At 46.7% G+C, this 23156-nt stretch overlaps 1 protein-coding gene across 1 annotated transcript in view; it reads left to right on the top strand.

The window, feature by feature from the left end:
• LOC142581993 (uncharacterized) overlaps positions 1 to 23156 on the top strand; it is a 257321-nt gene that overhangs the window by 101151 nt on the left and 133014 nt on the right. The gene's annotated exons all lie outside the window — the stretch shown is intronic.

Raw genomic sequence — 23156 nt, 5'->3', positions numbered from 1 at the left:
GTGCTACCGGGGCTTAGCGGAGAGACGAGAACTAGGAGTTGGATTCCTGGTTAATAAATACCACGATATCGCAAGGTAGCACAGGCATGTTTTCCACTTGTAGTTACGAAGGATGGTGTCCATCATACGCTCGAAAGTAGTGGGCGCGTTGCAGAGCCCGAATGGCATTACGGTAAATTCGTACACGCCATCGGGCTTGAAGAAAGCTGTCTTCTCCCAGTCATCTTCTGCCATCGGCACTTGCCAATAGCCGGAGCGAAGATCCAAGAATGAGAAGTACTCCGCGTCTTGTAAGGAGACGAGGGCGTCATCTATCTGAGGCAGCGGATAGACATATTTACGAGTGATCTTGTTGAGTGGACGGTAATCCACACAAAAGCGTATTCACCCGTCCTTCTTGCGTAATATTACTACAGGAGACGCCTAAGGACTGTGGTAAAGGCGAATGACGTCACGGTGCAGCATATCGTCCACCTGCTCGTTAATGATCTGTCGCCGCTCGGCTGCCTTCACGCGGCATGGTCTGTGGCTCAGTGACTCAGGAGACCAATTTCAAGGCATATGCTCCTTGACCTGCACAGGGAAAGTAGAAGGGTGGGTCAATTTTAATCTGCAGAAAACTAAAGTAATGTTTAACAGTCTCGGAAGAGAACAACAGTTTACGATGGGGTGCGAGGCATTGGAAGTGGTAAGGGAATACATCTATTTAGGGCAGGTAGTGACGACGGATCCGGATCATGAGACTGAAATAATCAGAAGAATAAGAATGGGCTGGGGTGCGTTTATCAGGCATTCTCAGATCATGAGCAGCAGTTTACCATTATCCCTCAAGAGGAAAGTGTATAAGAGTTGTGTCTTACCAGTACTCACCTACGGGGCAGAAACCTGGAGGCTTCGGAAAGTGTTCAACTGAAATTTAGGACGACGCAACGAGCTATAGAAAGAAGAATGATGGGTGTAACGTTAAGGGTGGGATAAGAAGAGAGCATAATAATAATAATATTTGGGGTTTTACGTGCCAAAATCACTTTCTGATTATGAGGCACGCCGTAGAGGAGGACTCCGGAAATTTTGACCACCTGGGGTTCTTTAACGTGCACCTAAATCTAAGCACACGGGTGTTTTCGCATTTCGCCCCCATCGAAATGCAGCCGCCGTGGCCGGGATTCGATCCCGCGACCTCGTGCTCAGCAGCCCAACACCATAGCCACTGAGCAACCACCGCAGGTTAGGAAGAGAGCAGATTGGGTGAAGGAACAAATGTGAGTTAATGACATCTTATTTGAAATCAAGAAAGATAAATGGGCATGGGCAGGGCATGTAGTGAGGAAAGGAGATAACCGGTGGTCATTGAGGGTTACGTACTGTATTACAAAAGAAGGGAAGCGTAGCAGGGGGCAGCAGAAAGTTAGCTGGACGGATGAAATTAAAAAGTTTGCGGAGACAACATGGCCATAATTAGCGCATGACCGGGGTAGTTGGAGAAGTATGGAAGAGGTCTTTGCCCTGCAGTAGGCGTAGGCAGGCTGATGATGATGCTGATGCTGATGATGATGATGATGATGATGATGATGATGAAGAAGTAGTCAGACTGAATCGGACAGATCGGGAAATATTTACCAATGTAATTTGCGTGGCTTGTCTGGCGATCATCTTCAACGTACCATCAGGCGAAATGAAGCAAAGTGATATACTCTAATCGAACGGTACTTGCTGTTCAGATTGCATTTGATTTCGGAATTCACAGTTAAAAATGATGGAAAAGCCGTTTCCCTTCGAATGCAATGCATAACAGCCCTTTTGAAGTCTCGAAGGTGAGGGGCCGTTGCAAGGGGGGGCTCTCATTCCAATTTATTGTGTTGATGAAGAGCCTTGGCTGTTGTGCAGAGGCGCACCAGTTCCTGAGAGAATTAAAGAGTGGGTGCTAATTCGTTGTGCTAAGCAAGTTTATAGCTATCCTTCAATATAAACGCCCTGTTTTCGAGCAGCCTATAAATCTGCTAACTTTATTCAGGCAAGCAAAATATTTTTTTTCAGTCTCACCATGTCTGCAACCCATTAAACCTGGGTGCCCAATGTGGTACCACAATTATCTTGTGCAACAAACACAGCAGATCTACAAATCTCTCTACGGGTATATCAGGCGTGCCATTCCTTTAATTGCTTCAATGTTGTCCTGATGATAGTCCAGCAGATAACTGGAAACAGTCCTTTATTATGCAGAAGCTGCTTAGTTTAGGAGACGTACAGTTGGGAATGGCATTACATTTATGTACGGAATATAAGATAAGCGCAACATGTTTTCTCAAGAATCAGACTCGAGACTTTTTTTCGTTTACAATCCTAGAAGAGAGCTGAAGCACGCAGCTACCTTTTCGTTTTATTTTTGTTTAATTAAACTAATTCTGGCGTTCTAAGTCTGGCGATGTGATTATGAGGTAGTGTGTACAGTTCTCACCACCGTGGGTTCTTTAACGTTCGCCTAAGTAGAAGTACACCAGCGTTTTTCCATTTGGTTCCCATCAAATTCAGCGACCTGGTTTGACCCCGTGAGCTCGAGTTTAGCTGCACAACATCATATCCACTATGTAGCCACTAATTATGGTGCCGCTTTCTTTCTTTCCATATTTTTTGTTAAGCATGGACTGGACACAAAATTCACATGGCTCTCGGACCAAATATTAGCATATATAATGGCTGCCTGAAACTATTTCCGCCGCCCGAGGTCTGAGCGCAGTAAAATAACACTTATCAACTACTCCGCATTCTGTTACGCAAGGAAGACGGAAGTATGAATGGAATATTGGAGGTGCACTGCAGTTTTCTGCTCTTTTTCTGTAAGAATACTTCCCGGAAATTTGAGTACAGGGCGCCGGATGGGGCAGATACGTTTTAGTTGTTTGAAGCGGCAAGCCGGAAGTTTAGGTATGCTTCTCCGTCTGTGTTTCGGAAGACCTACTAATGGAAAGCCACATGCGAAAAAATACACATGAGAGATACATGCTGCTTTAAGAGCAAGAAAAATATTTGTTCTCCAATGTCAACCGTACAGTAACATAGTAGAATGAAAGCCGACACTGCGGCCGCTATGCGCGCGCAACGATCGACCGGCATTCAAAAATAAAATGAAACAAAGTATAGAAAAAGAAGCATCTATTCCTTAGGCATAAATAGATGCCATCTGGTAAGCGTATTGATAATCCTGAAGGCAACGTTTATGAGGAGGCAGGTTTTTTTTCTTAAAGCCGTATGGACGGGGCATACTGATGTAAAATGAGCTTTGAGGCGAGTTCGATACTCCAGATGGCTTTTCTGCTGCATGATGAGATGTTTTACTTTGTGCGTCTGATCTAGTATTGCTTGTGACACATCCCTTTTTGTGGGGCTTATTAAGCGAAAGCCTTAGATGTCTGTTTCAAGGTGGCGTTGTGAGCTGCAGAAAATATCATGTGACCGCAGGAAGGCCGCAGGAAGTGCAGCAGTGTATAAGAGATGATTACTGATTAGCAAAGTAATGATCGATTAGTGATTGGATAAGATGAATTAAGATGTATTATGGCTGATTAAGGAGTATTAAGTTAGTCGATGAAGGTGGATTAGGGTGGATGAAGGTGGAATAAGGTGTATGTGGCAGCATTATGGTGGAGTGAGGTGTATTAAAGTGAATGAAGGATTAGGATGGATTAAGGAGGTATAAGATCCATCGAGGATTAGCGTGGATAAAAGTCGAAGAAGGTGGATTCGGGTGGACTAAGGTGGATTAAGGAGGATTATCGTGGATTAGGGTGTATTAAAGTGAATGAAGGAGTATTACGGTGAATTAAGGTCGATGAAGGCGGATTAAGGTGGATTAAGGTACATTTGGGAGGATTCAGGCCGATTAATGTGGGCGAAGAATTGGTATGGATTAAGGTTTATTACAGTTGGCTTTACAACCTTAATCCTCCTCGATCCATTTAATACAGCCTAATCCTTGTTCATTCACGTTAACCATCTTTATTACACCCTAATCCACCTTAAACCACCCTAATGGGTCTTAATACTGCTTAATCAACCCTAATTCACCTTAATCCACCCTAACTCACATAATGCTGCTTCATCCACCTTAATCTTCTTTCATAAGCCTTAATTCTCATTCATGTACCTTAATCCACCTTAATCTTGCTTAATACACCCTAATCCACCTTAAAACACTCTAACCCACTCCCACCAATCCTAATCCGCCTTAATTTACCGTAATCCACCCTAATCGGTCTCAATCCACCTTTATCAACCTTAATTCGTCTTAATCTACCCTAATCGACCTTAATCCTCTTTCCTCCACCTTAATCCTCTCTAATCCTTGTTCATGCACCCCAATGTACCTTAGTCCACACTAATCGGTCTTAATACTCGTCCATCTATCCTAATTTACCTTATTTCATACTAATTCGTCTTAACATACTCTAATGACACGCAAGCCGTCGTGCTTCACTTGTGGTAATATATAAATGGCATAACTATCTTCAGGCTTCTTGCTGCAGTTACATGGGCAACAGCATGGCATAGCGCTAGCGCATAGAGCAGGAAACACAGTGTACAACGTTCGCTACGACGAGCTAAAGCGCCGAGCCAGCCGAGCTGAGTTGAAAAATGGCGAGGAAGAAAAAGAAAAACAGAAGTAAAACGCAAGATCCGCGCTTTCTGAAGGGCAACAGTAGGGAGACCAATCGTCGTGCAGAAAATGGGAGCAAAACTGGTTGCCGTGAGGGGTGGGGGGACGCGAAAAGGGGAGAGCAGGAGGTGAGCAGGCTGCGCGGCGGCGGCCGAGTTCAAAGAGTGGCGGTACTTTCAAATTATCAAGGGACTTTAAGCACTCCGAGCTAACAGGGAATACATAGGCAATGACTGACTACTGCTCTTTAGAGATTTACCTTTAAAGTGCCATTTGCGTTGAATGGGAAGGGATGAGCAGCGATAAGAACGTTGATATCAACAAGGCACTGAGGCAGGGGTGTGTTTTATCCCCACTGCTTCATATGATGAACATTGTAAGGATGGAAAGGGCGCTAGAAGGAAGAATATCAGGTTTAATCTCTCATGCAAACAGGTGAGTACAATAGTAGAGCAGCAACTTCCAGGCTTGTTTTATGCGGACGACATTTAGTTGCTCGCTAACGAGCAGAGTGGTATGTCACATCCGGCTAATATATGTGGAGAGTAAGGCGCAAATCAGGTCTGAAATGTAGCCTAAAAATCACGCGTTATGGTATTCAATTAAACAGCGAACAGACAATGACAATACAGGGCCAGGAAATACCTCGCGTAAAAGAATATAAATACATTGGTATATGAATAAGGCCCCGACCTTATTAACAACAAACAACGTCGCAATCTGGACGTACCCCGTCACAGCCATGGCGTACATCAATCACTGCTTTGACCACGGCCTCTGCCTACTTCATGGAAAGAGACGACGGTAATTTTTATCCCAAAGCCAAACACGCCGTTGACCACTTCTAATCTCAAACCTCTACCACTAACCTCTCATCTAGGTAAAACACTCGCACACGTCATCCTCAACCGACTCAGCAAATACATGGAAGACAAGAATATTTATCTATTAGAAATGGTAGGTTTTCGAAAATCTCTCCCGTGCAAAGATATCATGCTTCGAATGAAACATGACATCATTAAACCCAATAGCAGTCTAGATACGCAAGCAATTTTTAGTCTGGACCTTCACGGAGCCTTCAATAAACTTTCACAGTCTGCCGTGCTCCGGGAGCTGAAGATCATTGGGGTTGGCGGAAAGACATGACTACATAGGTACCTTCTTAGCCAACCGTACCGCAAGCATACACGTAAGGCTGTTTCACATGGTGCAATTTTCACTCAGCGACACAGGGAATTCCGTCGCTCAGCGATCGCCGCGACGTCGTGGGCTCTCCGCGACTGGATTCCAACAAGTTGCTCGCGCCATCAGATACGGAGATCATAGCGTATGGTTGGCGTATCGGCCGGGCATGCCGAACAGTGTGTGTGTGTGTTCCCAGGGAGATGGGCACAACGAAGCGAAGGCTGGGCCCTCGAGCTGCAGTGGGACATCAGCCATCACTTCTAGAACAATCCCTTAAGCCCCGACCGAACAACGACCCTTCGGGCAACCTATAGCTGGTCACCCTGAGGTCGAATTTCTTGGCAGCGGAGGTGTTTGTTACGTCTCAACACGACCAAAGGCGTTAATCAGTCGTTTGCCACGAGTCAGCCCTCACCCATTCATCAGCGCCTACCAAGAAGTCAACACAGCATTTACACCGACTGCTGACGGTTCCACAAAAGGCTACTCCAACCACTACCTGACAGCCTCAACTAATGAGGCGAAGGACCAACGTGAAATGTTACCGAAGAACGGCGCCAACCTTGGATACGGAGGTTGCTATCCTGTTATTTATTATATACCTTCGGAGGGAGGGAGTTTTCCACGGAAGGGGGGCTACTCTGGAGCGTTGCTATAGCATGCGCGGGGTATCGCAACCGATTCGACATTAGTGATTGACCGCAATACAGTAATCAGACTCCCTTGTCGAGTCGCCTAGGGAAAGACGACGGTATTAAAAGCGTAGGTTTTTCGACGATTAGGGCCGACGTGTCCTGATGTGTACTCGGAGGCTCAACATGCTCCTGCATGGAGTGTGCTTCCGTAACTGCGGCCAAGTATCTTATGTCAAATAAATGCTAGTTCCTTCATTCCTACTGCTGGACGTCTTTCTTTTATGGGATTGGTGGATTCCTTGTCCTAACGCCACCCCGAGCAGCACTCACTAGGTATACCGGTTGACAGGACGGCCTATGTACGGACGCTGCAGAATAATAGAGCAAAGTGACGCACGCTGCAGTGGCGGTTAGTAAAGGCGGAACCCCGACCGCATGCTGCACAATCAGTGGTGTCGAGACGGTAGAAGCTGAGGAAGCGGCCATTGCCTTGGCCGTCGGCCAAAGGGGGGTCAAGGTGGTCATCAGCGACTCAAAAACATTGTAAGAAATTACGAGTCGGCGAGTGTGACTGAGGCGGTCAACCGTATGTTAAGCAGGGAAGGAGGACCTGGACAGCTGATTCTGCTCGTTTATGCACTAGCTCATTGGGGACCTAGATCAAACGAGCAGGCTCATTCAGACGCCCAGGGTTTAACTTGTCACTCTGCCCTCGGAACCTCCTATGTTACCGAATCCTCAAACAGCAGAAAGAACACGCGCGCATACTAGGGTATAACACTACGGTACAAACTAAATTAACAAATTTACCCGGGAGCAAATAGACCGCAATAGACAGGAAGTTATGTGGAAGAATTGACAGACGGGTTTTTTTTCCAAACACCGTACTCTATAGCAAGTGGTTTCCAGGTCAAAGGGCAAATTTCGCAATGAGGCAGCAAATTTTGTCCACATGCTATGGACATGTGCGACGAAGTACGATTGCTCGTGCACTCTAGAATCCTGAAAAGGAAAACACATCCACCCGAATCGTAGCATGAAGATAGAATTCGGGGTTCACAGGAAGAAAGCCTCGCAGGTGAATAAAAATTCTTACTGTTCCCCTACTCGAACCCGGCACCAACACATTCCGGGGGTGGTCCTTCAACCATCTGAAAGCTAACCAGCAGGCTACCGAATCGCCGAGCGAGGGCGAATTATTCGAAAACTCGAGATTCTGTGCCACTGAATATGGCAAATAAATTCTCCGAAATGATGTAAAACGAAGTGTTCAACGTCACGAGAACGAACCGAAGCAAGTGCAGCCGTTTCCGCATAGTGCTTTAGATGGTCGACGGCGACGATGACTCATCTGTCACCGCCGGCAGAGAACGGAAGTGGGCCATAATGATGAATACCGAGGTGAATACGCCAAAGGCTGGAGGAGGCCGGGCGAATGGGGAAATGGTTTCCGTTGTTGACACAATTGGCAAGAGCGAATGTATTTGTGGACATACCTGTACATGTTACGCCAGTAATAACGTTTAGTTACGCCAGTAATAACGCCAGTAATAACGCCAGTAAGGCGGCAAGTTGGGCCAGTTGGTTGGAATTCATAGTAAGGTTCGTTAAAGCGCAGCACAAGACGAGGACAAAAAAAGTATAACACGACGAAACGGCGTTGTCTTTCAACTGATATTTTCTTGAAGATATGTCTAACATATATATAAGGACTTACCTCTAATCGCGTGTGCAAATCGTCTAGAGAGTCCCCCACCTTTAGGTCCATATGAGCAGTGGTGCAACGTAGCTGTTTCCACAAGTGAATTCCTTTGATGCACGGTTCGACCTACTTTCCCAGTGAAAAAAAGGACATGTTCAGGGCCATGCGCTTAGCCTGAGCACGACGCCTATTCCGGAGGAACGCAAGCAGGTATTAGGTCTCGGCCCGAAGTACTGCATCGAACCTCACCTGAACCCCTTTGAGAAGGTGGCCACAGCAAGGGCGGTTTCAAGATGTGCCAAAAAGGACGAACGTTCAAGGTATGTTTCGGAGTGTGTAAGTGCCATTGCTAGGACAGGAAGAGGAAAGGGTGGCAAGGACGTGCTTAGGCCGTTAGTTCATTTTTTGTGTGAGAAGAATGGACGCGTGTTAGTAGCAGACAAAGGGTACTTCGCTGTCGTGAATTCTGATGTGTATTCAAAAAAGCCTGAGGATGTTATTCGGAAAATTTTCAAAGGTGTAAATGTTAAGGCTGCGAAAGTCAAGCAGCAAGCACTATCTTTGTTGGAAGGAAAGGATTTGCATCGTTTAGCGGCCAACGTAACGAAAGCAACAATTCTGGAACTGCAGGTTTTTTTTACTGTGAAATCGTACACGGTCTACATGCCGCTCCGCACCATAGTCTCGGAAAAGGATAGCTGGCAGTTAAGTATGTCGCGATTTCTACAGAGGAATTTATTGCGCTTAACAATAATTGATCCTTTCCGGATAGCCAATTGGGATATTGTGTGCAAGTACCTGGAAGACAGTTCATCGAACATCCGGTGGGCCTTCAGCGAAGATCTGCAAAACTTACATTACTGCCTTCCACATGCCCCAAGTTATGAAATTTGTTAAAGACTGCGTAGTGTGTGACAATGAGGAAGAAGCCTTCATCAATGGTTGAGGTATCTCAGTAGAAGCCTTTCTTGAACTTCTTTCCTTTTACTCGATACCTACCCTTGTTTCGTGGATAGGGGGTCTGTATATACAACAATCTGGGGTATCTATTGGATCGTGCGTAGCTCCTGTCATTAGTGACATTTTTCTAGGTTACATTAATAGGCAACTAGACGGCCACCGTGCTAAGCTTTCCAATAAGGTTTTTGCTAAGGTGATGATCTAGTTATATATATATATATATATATATATATATATATATATATATATATATATGTGTGTGTGTGTGTGTGTGTGTGTGTGTGTATGTGACATTAGCATCATAAGCATCATCATTATCTGCGCATTGCAACACCTGCCCAGCTCCATTTTTTTCTCTTAATATCAATATCAATTAGAATATCGGCTATACCCGTTTGCTCTCTCATCCAAACCGCTCTCTTTCTTTCTCTTAACGCTGTGGCTAGCATCGTTCGTTCCATTACTCTTTGCGCGGTCCTTAAGAGGAAGCTTTAGCTCGGGCCCAAATCCAACGCATCCTATTCAAATACACGTAAAACGCAAAAACGTTTTTATGAGTTGACCCCTGGACCGATTTTAATGAAACTTGTTGCATTTGAAAGAGAAAGTTAAATTATAGTGACTGTTGGAAGCGAAATTTTGACTTAGGGCTCGAATTTTCTTTAAACGATTTTCAAATATTTGACCGTTCCAAAAAAATAGAAGCACGAAGTTTACAAATTCATAGCTCTGCATCAAAAACTGATATCGCAGTTCTGTAAATGGCATCGATTATATCATCCAAAGCGGCCAAATTAAATATGTCATTTCACATTTTACGTGAATTCGTTACGTTGGTTACAAGGGTTTTGCAAAAGTTGTATTTTCTTATTATTGCATTTTTATATTAATGTGTAGCATATCAATCTTGCCCGCTTTAGATGTACTATTACATGCAATTCACATAATTGTATTATCATTTCTCATTGTTGAGTTACAGAATTATAAGCTTGATCTTTCTCTTTATTGAAAATTTTCGATGTTTGCGAAGTTTTAACAAAAAATTGACGACCTAAAGCCAACAGTCACTTGACTTTACGTTTTTCTTTTAAATGCAACAAACGTCGTGAAATTTGGTGCAGTGGTTGCCGAGAAAAATGAATTCTCCTTTTACATCTATTTAGGCAGAAGCACCCGAGCTAAAGCTTCATCTTACGTTGTTCTCAAGCTTCTTTGTCAGTCTCCAAGTCTCTGCCCCATATGTCAGCACCGATAAAATGCACTGATTGTACACATTCTTTTTCAATGATAATGGCAAGCTTCCAGTAAGGAGCTGACAATGTCTGCCGTATGCGATCAAACCCATTTTTATTCTTCTATGAATTTCCTTCTCATGATCATGGTTTCCTGTGATTAATTGGCCTGGGTAAACTGGCGATCCTGAATTCTTGTTCTCTTGCCCGGCTATTCGTCATTATCTTTATTTTCTGCATATTAATCTTCAACGCCACTCAGGCTCTTTCTGCTAAGGCCTTCTATCATTTGTTGCAACTCCTCTGCAGTGCTTCTGAACAGAACAGTATCAACGGCATATCGAAGGTGCTCAGTTATTCGCCGTCGATCCTTACTCCCAAGCCTTCCCAGTTTAATAGCTTTGTGCAGGGGGGGGGTGATTATTCAGGTCGCAGAGCAGCAGCAACAAACGCGGCACCAGCAGGTAAGGCACAGCCAGATAGCGAGCGAGCTGGGTACGAGCCACGCGATGGGGCAACGGGGCTTTTTAGCCTGCTGATCTTCTTCGTCAGAATCACCCCCGCAATTGAAGAGTAATCATCCTGGCGACCTAGGAGAAGGAGAGGGGATCGTGTGCACAATGTCTCGCCCCCGACGACGCAGATCGGGTGATGACGATAGGGGTTCGACAATGTAATTAACTGGTGATGGTTGCGCAACCACGCGGTAGGGCCCATGGTACTTCGGGAGGAGCTTGGAAGAAAGGCCAGGAGCAGCAACAGGTGGGACCCAAAACCACACGAGTGAGTCGATGGGGAAGGGGTGAGGGGGCGGGCTAAGGTCATGGCGCTCTTTTTGGTCGCACTGTTAGGCAGACGTCAAAGAAAGGGCCAGTTGTCGGCATTTCTTGGCCTACTGAGCGCCCGCAGAAACAGCTGAGCATTCAGCAAGGTCCGGCCGGTACGGGAGAACCGAATCAATGGTGCTGGAAGGATGGCCACCGTAAAGCAGAAAGAATGATGATAATCCGGTAGTGACTTGAGAGGCAGTGTTATATGCCTATGTGACGAATGGAAGTACAAGACCCCAGTTGGAGTGGTCAGACACAACATACATTGATAGCATGTCACCAAGAGTTTCGTTGGATCGTTCTGTTAAGCCAATGTTCTATGGATGATAAGTAGTAGTAGTGCCGTGAATAATTTGGCATTTAGATAGGAGCGGCTGTAGGACGTCCGAGAAGAATACGCGACCGCGAACGCTCAGTAGTTCACGAAGTGCGCCATGGCGAAGAACAAAGGTGTTTAGAATGTACGAGGCGACGTCTTTTGTTGATACGGCAGGCACGGCGGTGGTTTCAGCATATCGTGTCAAATCGTCTACGGCGACAACAATCCATCGGTTACCAGCGCCAGTAGATAGAAGAGGGCCGTTTAAATCAATGTCGACACGGTCAAATGGCTTAGCTGGACAGGGAAGTGGCTGGAGAGGTGCGGTGAAGAGATCCAGGTCACATTAGTGTATTCGTGGACGAAGTTTTACATCCTTCGCCAATAATATCATAGGCGAAGCAGCGTGTAGGTTGTTCACATTCCGCCGTGACCACACTGCGGGTCAGAGTGAAAAGCGGAGCATAACTCTTGACGAAGATGGTGGGCCACTACTAAGAGTCATGTGCGGCCGTGATTGTGGTAATTGCGGTGGTATAAAAGTCTGTCGCCGATGGTGAAATGCTGTGCCAGTGGGCAATAAGCTCGAGGTGCTGAAACTGCCGGAGGATTTGACAAAAACTCGGAAATCATGAAGTTCCATGGGTCTTTTCATTGCTCTGAGGTCTTGTCCAGGATATCTAGTGGGGAGATATCTTGTCTGTAGGTAGAAGTACTGCTGTCTAAAGTAATTGGGAAGCGTGACAGAGTATCCACGCCAGAGTGTCTGCGTACAGAGCGATAGACGACACGGATATCATATTCCTGGATTTGGAGGACGCACCGAGCGAGGCGGCCCGACGGGTGTTTGAGGTTAGACAACCAGCAAAGAGCGTGATGATCCATCGCCACGTCAAAGGGTCGACCGTAGAGATATGGGTGAAATTTCTGAAGAGCCCATACGATGGCAGGTACTCTTCTTCTATTACTGAATAATTGGGCTGAGGTTTTGTGAGGGCACGACTGGCATAAGCGACAACATATTCGGCATTATTGTTCTTACATTGTGCGAGCACGGCACCAGGGCAGACATTACTTTCAGTGTGAAGTTCTGTAGATGCGCTTGGATCAAAATGGTGCAAGATTGGCGGAGACGTGAGTACGCAACGAAGACTTGGCCTTTATCAACAGTGATTTTCCTGAAGACACTGTCATAGTTGAAGAAGGTTTATCAGACCACTGCCTTGTATATATGTCAATTCCCCTAGTGAAATTTGCTTCTCATAAAACTAGTAGCATACGCTATTTTAGAGATTATGACCGAGCTAACGATGCTTCTGTGATTGCGCATATGAAAAATTGCCTGATTGATTTTGCTGAAGAGCATCATAATGTGTGTTTGCTATGGAAAAAGTTTGCTGATATGTGCAAGTATTGTTTGAATACGTTCGTACCAAACAAGCGAAAGAAAGTGCATAAACGTACACCCTGGGTGACGCGAAAAATTATTCATTTGAAACGTAAAATAAAACGGGCTAAAAGGTCTACTCCAAATCCTGTTATCATTAATGGTATCAAAAACGATTTCACACGTGCAATTCACGAGTCTAAGGGCTTCTTTTTCACAACAACTTTGCCCAACTTTATGAATAGTGAACCAAGAAAATTTTGCGATGACTTGAGCCATGCTGACAGGCACGTGACGCAGGTTTCGGTTGATGGCATCTCTAATATAGATCCACAAGTTATCGCTGAGTATTTTAACACTTACTATACTGGAGTGTTTTCAAAGGCAAGTACAACCGTGAATCTGCGCCACGGGGCATTTTTAGCATCCCAGGTTGATTTTATTTCATATCATGGTGTAGTCGCAATGCTGTTCAATCTGAAAACAAAATCGACTTGCGGTCCTGATGGTGTGCCCAATATTTTTCTTCGTCGTTATGCCGAAACTATCGCTAAATTTCTTGTGATCTTGTTTCGATGTTCGCTATTAAGTGCGAGGCTACCTGATGAATGGAAGACAGCTCAAGTTATACCCGTCTATAAAAAAGGTGACCGTTTATTATTAGAAAATTATCGCCCAATATCCTTAACATCTTCTTGTTGTATATTGTTGGAACACGTTCTAGCAAAACGCATCACTCAATTCCTTCAGGAAAACTCTATACTCTCAAGCTTTCAACACTGATTTAGAAAAAATTTCTCTACTGCAACACAATTGGTCACGGTAGTACATTCATTTGCAGCATGCATAGATAATTGTCGACAAATTGACGTGATATTCTTAGATTTTAGTAAAGCATTCGACAGAGTCATTCATGATAAATTGCTCAATAAACTCGTAAATATTAACCTTCCCGACATTTTGGGCTCTTGGATTTCCGATTACTTACATAACCGAACGCAATTTGTTTCAATTGACGGTTTTGATTCCTGCAGTCTTCCTGTAACATCATGTGTGCCTCAAGGAAGTGTTCTAGGACCCTTGCTGTTTCTTTTATATATAAATGACATTGTCTCCGTAATTACTCCTGGAACTCAAATTAGGTTATTTGCAGATGATGTCTTATTTCGTGAAATCAAAGGTGTATACGTGATCAGGTTGAGTTGAATTCTAATCTCATTAATGTATCTAAGTGGTGCACAGATTTTGGCATGACTGTTAACACCGATAAAACTGTTTATCTTTGTGTAACGCTTGAGAAAACTCCTCTAAAATATATTTATAACCTGACACCTCTTCCTTTGAAACAGGTAGTACCTAGGAGTGACAATCACTAATAACCTCTCTTGGAATCTGCACATTGATAACATTTGCTCTTCAGCTTTCCGCAAACTTTGTTACTTAAGACATAAACTTCGTAATTCTCCTCCTAATGTCAAACTTCTTAGCTATTTAACATTCATTCGACCTAAGCTTGAATATTGCTCTGTTGTTTGGGATCCTTATACTAAGCTTAACATTGGGAAGTTAGAAAGGATTCAGCGAAAAGCTGTCAGGTTTATCTATTCCAAATTCAAGTATACGGATTCTCCTTCTGAGCTCATGAAAGCTAACAACATTGACCTACTTGAATCGAGAAGAAAAAAATGTCGTTTGAATTTCTTAAACTTACTTCTTAACGGTAAAATTGCAATTGATCAGACGTAGTTTCTTTCCCCTTTGGCCACAAGGCCTACGCCACATTACGAAACACACTTTCTAACCCCTTACTTTGCAAGAACAGACATTTATAAGTTTTCCTTTTTTCCGTGTTCTGTGTCCGACTGGAATAGCCTACCAGAACCTTATGACGCACTATATAATTAGATGTTCATGTTTTTTTGTGTTTTTCCTCTGGTACTACCATGCTTCTTTTCTTGTTGTTCTCCTTTTGTGTAAAACAGATATTCTGTACATTGTATTGCCCGTCTGCTTGGACAGATTGGTCTGCAGTGTGTATTAAATAAATAAATAAATAAATAAGAGTCGTAAAGGCCTCATCAGAGGCTTCCGACCGAGTAGAGAGTTCATTGTCGCCTTGTAGGAGTTGGTTTAGTGCTGCGATGACAGTAGCGACATTGCGAACGAAACGTCGGAAATACGGGCATAGGTCAATGAAGCTGCGTAAGTGCTTTCAAGTTAGTGGGCTTTGGTAAATCGGATATGGCGCGAAGTTTAGCAGGATCAGGAAGAGTGTCCTCTTTGGAGGAAACATGGCCTAATACAGTCAGTTTTCGAGCTGCAACTAGGCACTTTGTTAAGTTTAAGACAGGTCAAAACTTTGTGTAGACGGTGGTGGTTGATCGGAAAATCAGGGGAAAAGACGACAACGTCGTCGAGGCATCAGAGACAAGTATGCCACTTCAGGACGCACAGGATGCCGTCCATCTAGCGTTAAAAGGTGCCGGGCGCGTTCCACAGACCGAGAGGCATTACAGTGAGTTCATACAAGTCGTCTGGTATTAAAAACGCGCTTTTAGAAGAGTCAGCGACAGCCATGGGCACATGCCAGTAGCCAGACAGGAGATCTAAGTAGGAAAAAAACTCCGCTCCTTGCAAACAGTCAAGTGCATCGTCGATACGTGGCAACGGGTATACATCCTTTCGGGTAATCCTGTCAAGCCTTCGATAATCAAAGCAAAACCGTATGTTGCCGTCTTTTTTTGCGAGGGCGACTGGTGATGCCCATAGACCGCTAGAAGGCTGATGACACCGCGTTCGAGCATATCGTTCATTTGGTCATTGATAACGCGTCTTAATGTCGCCGATAATTGGTAGGGACGCTATCGAATGGGTGCATGGCATCCGGTGTCGATAGTGTGCGAAGAAGTCGTTGTAGGACCGAGTGATGTTGCTTGACAGTCACAATAGGAAGAGAAGCCTTGAAGCGAGAGAAGTTCGTCGCGCTGCGTCGCCGTAAGTTCACTGGCAATAGCTGGCGTAAAGGAACGGGGCAGTGACTGAGGAGTCAATGCCTCGAGAGCGGCAAGATAAGTGGAGTCGTCCATTGTGTCAAATATTGAAGATGAGGCCTGGGGCTCTGCTCTGCCAAGGCTTTTACGGGGGCGTAAAGTAATTGGTTCAGCCGATGGGTTTGCGACAGGACTCGAGAACGGCGAACGGCTCTGGTAGTGAACGGCGGCGAACTAGGAGTTCAGACAGAGCGGAGAGTAGTGTTCCGTCATCTACAGAGTCACAAGAGATACTTGCAAGAGCGGAAGACCATGCAGGTATAATGGTGTCTTCAGAAACGGCGATATTGCGACAAGGTTCCTTGTCAGTGATATCGCTCGAGAACTGAAGCAGCTCGATTTCGGCGTGGGTGCAGTCAATGATCGCATGATGTGTGGATAGAAAGTCCCAACCTAATATGACGTCGTGTAAACATGATGTCAACACGATGAATTCTATGATACAGGGGACCGCCTGAATGACGACACGAGTGGTGCAGGCGCCGGATGGCTCGACGTGCTGCGTGTTGACAGTCCGAAGGGACGGCACAGAAAGCGTCGTCGTCATTTTTCCTATCTTGTGGCAAACACGGGCATCTATCACTGAAAGTGCAGCACTTGTGTCGACAAGTGCTAGCGTCAATGTTCCTTCTATTGCGACTTCAATAAAGTTGTTTGTGTAAGTCTGAGGCCCTATTCATTTCGCCGACACCGCAGCTGTCACCTCCTGAACTGCGATTTTTAGTTTTCCTGGCGCAGAGGGCTCTGCCGGCGTTGCATGAGGGAAAGGGTGCGGCGGTGAGAAGGTGAACGGCGAGCAGAGAATACGGTCTCGACGGCAGGAGGGGATTCAAAGATGTCCGAATAGTTGCGGCGTAGTTGGAAACGTGGCGCATATGGACGCACATTGTTGAGGAAGTTCGGTGTAAGCAGGCGACAGTGACGTGCCACGTGTACAGCACGGCTACAATAAAAAGAAATCGGAGGATTGTCTTCCGTGCGCCAATGGTCTTGATGTCGTGCATACTGCACTAGTGGCAGGACTGGAGGGGATACGGGCCGGCGCAAAGGCGGGCGAAGGGGACCGTAGATCTGTGGTGCAGGCTTCATATCGACTTCGGCGTACGTCAGGGGAGCGGCAGTCGGAGCCTGCTGGAGAGAAGGCGAAATGTGGTCTGCTTCCTGCTCCTTGATGACAGATTGGAGAGCGGGTGCCAACGGAGAACTCGACTGGCCTTGTGTAAGTGGAATCAGAGGAAGCTGACGAGCCACCTCTTCACTGACGAACTCCTTGATCTGTAGCAGCAGTGAAGTGCTATCCGGGGTAACAGGCAAGCTCGACATAGAGCTAACCTGAGGAGGTGATTGGCGGGTGGCTATGAGTTGTTTGAGTAGTTCGTCAAAGCTTTGACAGAGACTGACGAGTTCAGAGACTGTCGACGGATATAACTGGTAAATGTCTCCCCGCACTGTTGCGCACGACCACGCAAACATTGCTCGGCATAAAGCTTGCGAACGGCGGGGCGCCCGAATACCTCCGTCACCTTCGTTTTGAAGGCCGTCCACGCCGTGAGATCACGTTCGTGGTTGCGGGATAGACCACATTAGTCACCGGGGCAACGGGTTGTGGTTGTGGTGGTCCTTGTCCCGCATAATGAAGACAGGCTGCAGTGTCCAATTGCGAAGTCCCAGAGCTCCTGTTGTACCCAGCAGCTCCACCAATTGTAATGGGGATTTATTCGAGTCGTAGAGCAGCAGCGACAAACGCAGCACCAGCAGGTAAGCCACAGCCAGATAGCGAACTGGGTACGAGCCACGCGATGGCAACGGGGCTTTTTAGCCTGCCGATCTTCGTCACAGCTTCAATACTTCCCAAGGACGCATTGGAGAGATTGTGTTTCCTTTTGTCACTTCTTTCTTTATAAGTATCTTCCTACTTTTCTTGTGTAGAGTTAGGTGACTGTGGAATCTCGGTAGATATTTTCCAATGTATTTATGTAAGCGGTCTGTAGTCCTTGATAACGTAATGGCTCTGTGATTGCTGGTATTTTTACGGAATAAAATGCCTTTTCGTAATCTATGAAAGCCATATAGAGAGGTTTATTGTACTCTGCGGATTTCTGATTACCTTATTAATGGCATGGATGTCATCCATTGTAGAGTGTCACTTTCTGAAACCAGCTTATTCTCTTGGTTGACTAAAGTCCAGTATTGACCTTATTCTATTCGAGATTATTTTGGTGAATATTTTATGTAATACTGCGAGTAAGCTAATGGGCCGATAGTATTTCAATTCTTTAACTTCTCCCTTTTTCTGGATTAGTATAATGTTTGCATTCTTCCAGTTTGCTGGGACCGTTACAGTCGATAGACACTTCCTATAGAGTGCTGCCAGTTTTCCACGCATTATGTCTCCTCCACCTTTGACTAAATGCATTGTTATTCAATATCTTCAATAAGATATCAGTTGAGAGTCAGCACCGTGTAGTCGTGTTGCGCATTCTTTTGTCCTCATCTTGTGTTGCACTGTAACGAACGTTGCTATGAGTAATAACGTTGTAGGAGCTGCTCATACGATTTCCGCACACCAGCGTTAGCATGTTGATGGCCAGCGTGAAAGTATGCGCAGACATCGAACCGCATGTGGCTAGGGTTGACGCGCAGCCAGTCACGGCCATCCGGTTGATAGTTGCGACGATACAGTAGTTCGTCCCGTATCGCGAGATGCGTGGCTCGGCGGCGAAGTGCACGTGGGTCTGCAGAAGTTAGCGAAACAGAAAGAACATTCAGGAGGTCCAGGGGTCTTTTCGCTGTTCAGAAGGCATGTCTGTGGCGGTAAGAGCAGGGAAGGGAAAGGCAGCAGTTAAATATAGTTCGGCAGTCGATTTAACGGGATCTCGGGAGAGCGCATCTGAGTCAGAGTTATTTCGCCCCAATCGGTACACAACGCAAAGGTCAAATTCTTGCAGGCGAAGAGCCCAACGTCCGAGGTGACAGTTGAATCCTTCAAGGATGCGAACCAACACAGTGCGCGATGGTGAGTTACGGCATCGAAGGTTTGGCCGTTTAAGTAGGGCGGAAACTTGCTCATTTCCCACACAATCACGAGACACCCTTTTTCGGTTACCGTGTAGTTGGATACCGCCTTCGTGAGGGCGCGGCTAGCATAAGCGACAACACACTCACAAAAGCCTGGTTTTCATGCGGCGAGTAGTGCACGAAGAGCGACGCTGCTGGTGTCCGTGTGTACTCGGTTGGTGCAGTCGGATTGTAATGGTGCAGAATGGGTGGTGAGGTAAGCAGACGCCGTAAGGTAGTGCAGGCGTTGTCTCAGCCTTGACTCCAATGTGAAAGGTCACCAGAACGAGCAAATAGCTTTGTAAGCGGTGATATGATAGAAGTGCTATTATTATTATTATTATTACTATTATTATTATTGTTCTTGTTGTTGTTGTAATGAAGCAGACGAGCCTCATGTTTCCGAGAGCGGCTCAGAGACGACAGCGCCGACCCGTGCTGTGTTTAGCAAGAGAGCTCGGGCTTCTCGCTGCTGCTAGGCTGTTGTTTATCTGCTGCTCCTCGCCTTTAATTAAACATCCTTACATTTCGTGGAGATTGCTGGAATCCCTCAAGTCAAGCTGGAGCTCCGCAATCGTATGTTACCCATCGTCACCATGACCGACTGTGCCCATGGCTGCCCCTGTCACTTGAGCCGGTGTTCCCCGTCAACGCGACCCGGCCATCTTTTGCGGGACTGGAGAACATTACGTCGAAGAATGGTTGTCCTCCTGTGAACGTGTAAGCGCTCACAATAAGTGTGACGACCAGTCTAAACTGAATAACGTCATCTTTTACCTTGCCGACGTCGCCAATCTCAGGTTTAAGAACCACAAATCTGACATTTCGAGTTGGTCCGCATTCAACACAAACTTCGCCGAAGTGTTTGGCCGCCCCGCCGTCCGCAAGCTACGCGCCGAACAGCGTCTACGCCAGCGAGCACAGCAACTGGGTGAGACTTTCCCCAGATATATTGAGGATGTCTTGGATCTCTGTAGCCGTGTTAATCCGATGATGGCGGAGGACGAGAAGATCAACCATATTCATCGCACTCAACTTCTAACTCTACTGAACGAGTTCGTTTCTTCGTTCGACTGCAACAAACCATGCTTGGGTCGCACAACAAGTGTCCCTCATACTATCGACACCGGTTCCCATGCCCCTTGCGACAGCGTGCGTATCGTGCTGCCGCAGAAGAGCGCCGAGTTATCACGGAACAAGCGGGGCGTCATTCGGCCTTCTCAAAGCCCTTGGTCGTCACCTATCGTTCTAGTGCGAAAAAAAGATGGCACCATTCGGTTTTGCATGGATTATGGCAGCCTAAACAGGATTACAAAAAAAGACGTCTACCCACCGCCTCGGATCGACGATGCTCTTGACTGTCTGCAAGGTGCAGAATACTTCGTCTTTAAATCTCCGCTCTGGCTATTCACAGGCTCCCATGGCTGAGGCTTACCGCCCAATGACAGCTTTCATCACTCTCGATTGCCTGTACGAGTTTAACGTTTTGCCTTTCGGGCTCTGCAATGCTCCCGCCATCTTCGAGCGCATGATTGATACCATCCTTCGCGGACACAAGTGGAAGATTTGTTTATGTTTCTGGATGACATAGTTGTTTTCTCACAGGATTTTCTGACACATCTCGCTCATCTGCATGAAATCCTGACCTGTCTCACTTCAGCTGGCCTATAGCTCAACCTCAAGAAGTGCAGTTTAGCTGCCCGAGCAATAACTGTCTTGGGTCACGTTGTGTCGAAAGACGGTATCCTTCCTGATCCCGACAAGCTTAGAGCAGTCGCCGAGTTTCCAAAGCCCACATCTATCAAGGCCCTGCGAAGTTTCATAGGCCTTTGCTTTTATTTTCGACGCTTCGCGCGGAACTTCGCCTTTATTATCGCATCGTTGACTAAGTTACTTACCGCTAGCAAAGGCATTTCCGCGTGGTCACCAGCATGCGATGAATCCTTTGACAAGTTTGGCGAGTAGCTGACTTTACCGCCGATTCTTCGCCATTACGACCCAACTGCGCCGACAGAGGTTAACACCGACGCCACTGGTGTCGGCCTTGGTGCGGTCTTGGGCCAACGGAAAGCTACGAATGAAGAATACGTCGTGGCTTATGCCAGCCGTACCCTTAAAAATGCTGAGATGAATTACGCCGTTACAGAGAAGGAATGCTTAGCCATCATTTGGGCATTGGGCAAGTTTCGTCCTTATCTCTACTGCCGTTCTTTCAGCATCATCACTGACCATCACGACCTTTGTTGGCTCTCCTCATATAAAGACCCGTCGGGCCACCTCGGCCGTTGGGCGCTTCGCCTGCAGGAATATGACATTCGTGTCGTATACCGCTCTGGTCGAAAGCATTCCGACGCTGACGCGCGCTCTCGCTCGCCAATGACACCTGATCTGGCTTCTCTTTCCGTTCCTTCTCCGACCTCAGAGCCGTCGCTACTGACCGCTATTGACATGCCCTCCGAGCAACGCAAGGACTGATTGCTTGCCCTGCTGCTCGACTACCTTGCCGTTCCATCGGTCGTTCCTTCAACACGAACGCTACGCCGTCAAGCAGCCCACTTTGCCGTGAGAGACAACACCATCCACCGCCGCAACTATATGCTTGACGGTCGGAAATGGCTTCTGGCTATCATCCCTCGTCACATGCGCTCCGATATGTGCGCATACTTCCATGCTGACCCTCAAAGCGCCCACGCCGGTGTCCTAAAGACCTTCACCCGGCTGCGTCAACGATATTACTGGTGTGGCATGTATCGGTTTGTGCAGCAGTACATTCGATCATGCACCGCTTGCCAACAAAACAAAACTCCCCCACTGCGCCCTACTGGCTCACTACAGCCGCTACCGTGCCCCGCTCGACCGTTTGACCGCGTAGGAATCGGCCTCTATGGCCTGCTCCCATTCAGCGGATGTGGAAACCGCTGGATTATTGTTGGCGTCGATCACCTGACTCGCTACGCCGAGACCGCGGCTCTTCCCGCCGCGACCGCGCGCAACCTTGCGATGTTCATACTCCGCAACTTCGTACTTCGCCACGGTGCTCCTCGAGAACTACTCAGCGATAGGGGTCGTGCCTTCTTGACAGAAGCAATACAATCCCTCCTTCGCGAGTGCTAGATCATTCACCGGAAGTCGACCGCTTATCACCCCAAAACGAACGCTCTCACAGAGCGCTTCAACCGAACACTGGGCGACATGTTGAGGATGTACAGTCATGCGCAATATGAGCTGCAACATGGTGTGCGTTTAAAATGGTCCTCAAGACTGAACGGCGGCGCCTACATACGAAAACTTGGTGTAATAAATAGGAGTAATTGTAAGGGTGTTTACTCCTCCAGTTATTCCTATGTCGGCGCCGCTGTATGGTCTTGGTGTCCTTTTAAACATCGGCACTGTGTTGCAACTTATATTGCACGCGACTGTACGTCTCGTCCGACCACACCAATTGGGACGCCGTACTCCCGTTCGTTACTTTCGCCTATAACACCGCGACACAAGCGTCCACCGGTTTTTCACCTTTTTTTTCTCTTGTATGGGCGTGAGCCTTCGTGTCCTCAGGATACTATCCTGCCCTGCCAACTTGACGATTCCGAGTGCACAACCATTTCAGAAGTCGCCCGATACGCTGAACATTGCCGCCAGCTGGCTCGTTCTTTGACCAGCGAGGATCAGGGTCATCAGAAGACAAGACGCGACACTCATCAGGCCACGCCCACCTTCCCTGTGAGGTGGCTATAGATACCACCTCACATGCTCGGCCTTTCTTGGAAACTACTTACGCAGTATACCGGATCATCGACGACTGCTCCGCTGTGAACTATATTGTTGAGTCCGTCACACCATCGCCGGACCTTCGTTGCCAAGGTCGGGAGACATTGCAAGTTAGCCGGCTGAAGCCTTATTTCGAGCCGCTCATCTTCTCTGCTCCCTGAGTCGCTAGGATGGCTCCTGTTCACACCCGGAGCCAGTGTTATTAAGCAGACGCGCCTCGTCTTCCCGAGAGTGGCTCAGAGCCGACGACGACGACGACCCGCGCTGTGTTTAGCAAGAGATCTCAACCAATTCCTTTTATTTATTCAATCATATTACCACCCTACCCGTGGCCTATCCCCCGTAGTAGGTGTGTGCCATTGATTGAGGCTTCATCA

Source organism: Dermacentor variabilis, chromosome 5 (assembly GCF_050947875.1).
Source record: "Dermacentor variabilis isolate Ectoservices chromosome 5, ASM5094787v1, whole genome shotgun sequence".
In the NCBI taxonomy this organism is placed as follows: Eukaryota; Metazoa; Arthropoda; class Arachnida; order Ixodida; family Ixodidae; genus Dermacentor; species Dermacentor variabilis.
Note: the sequence above shows the minus strand (reverse complement) of the source record. Positions and strands in the feature narration are given on the sequence as shown.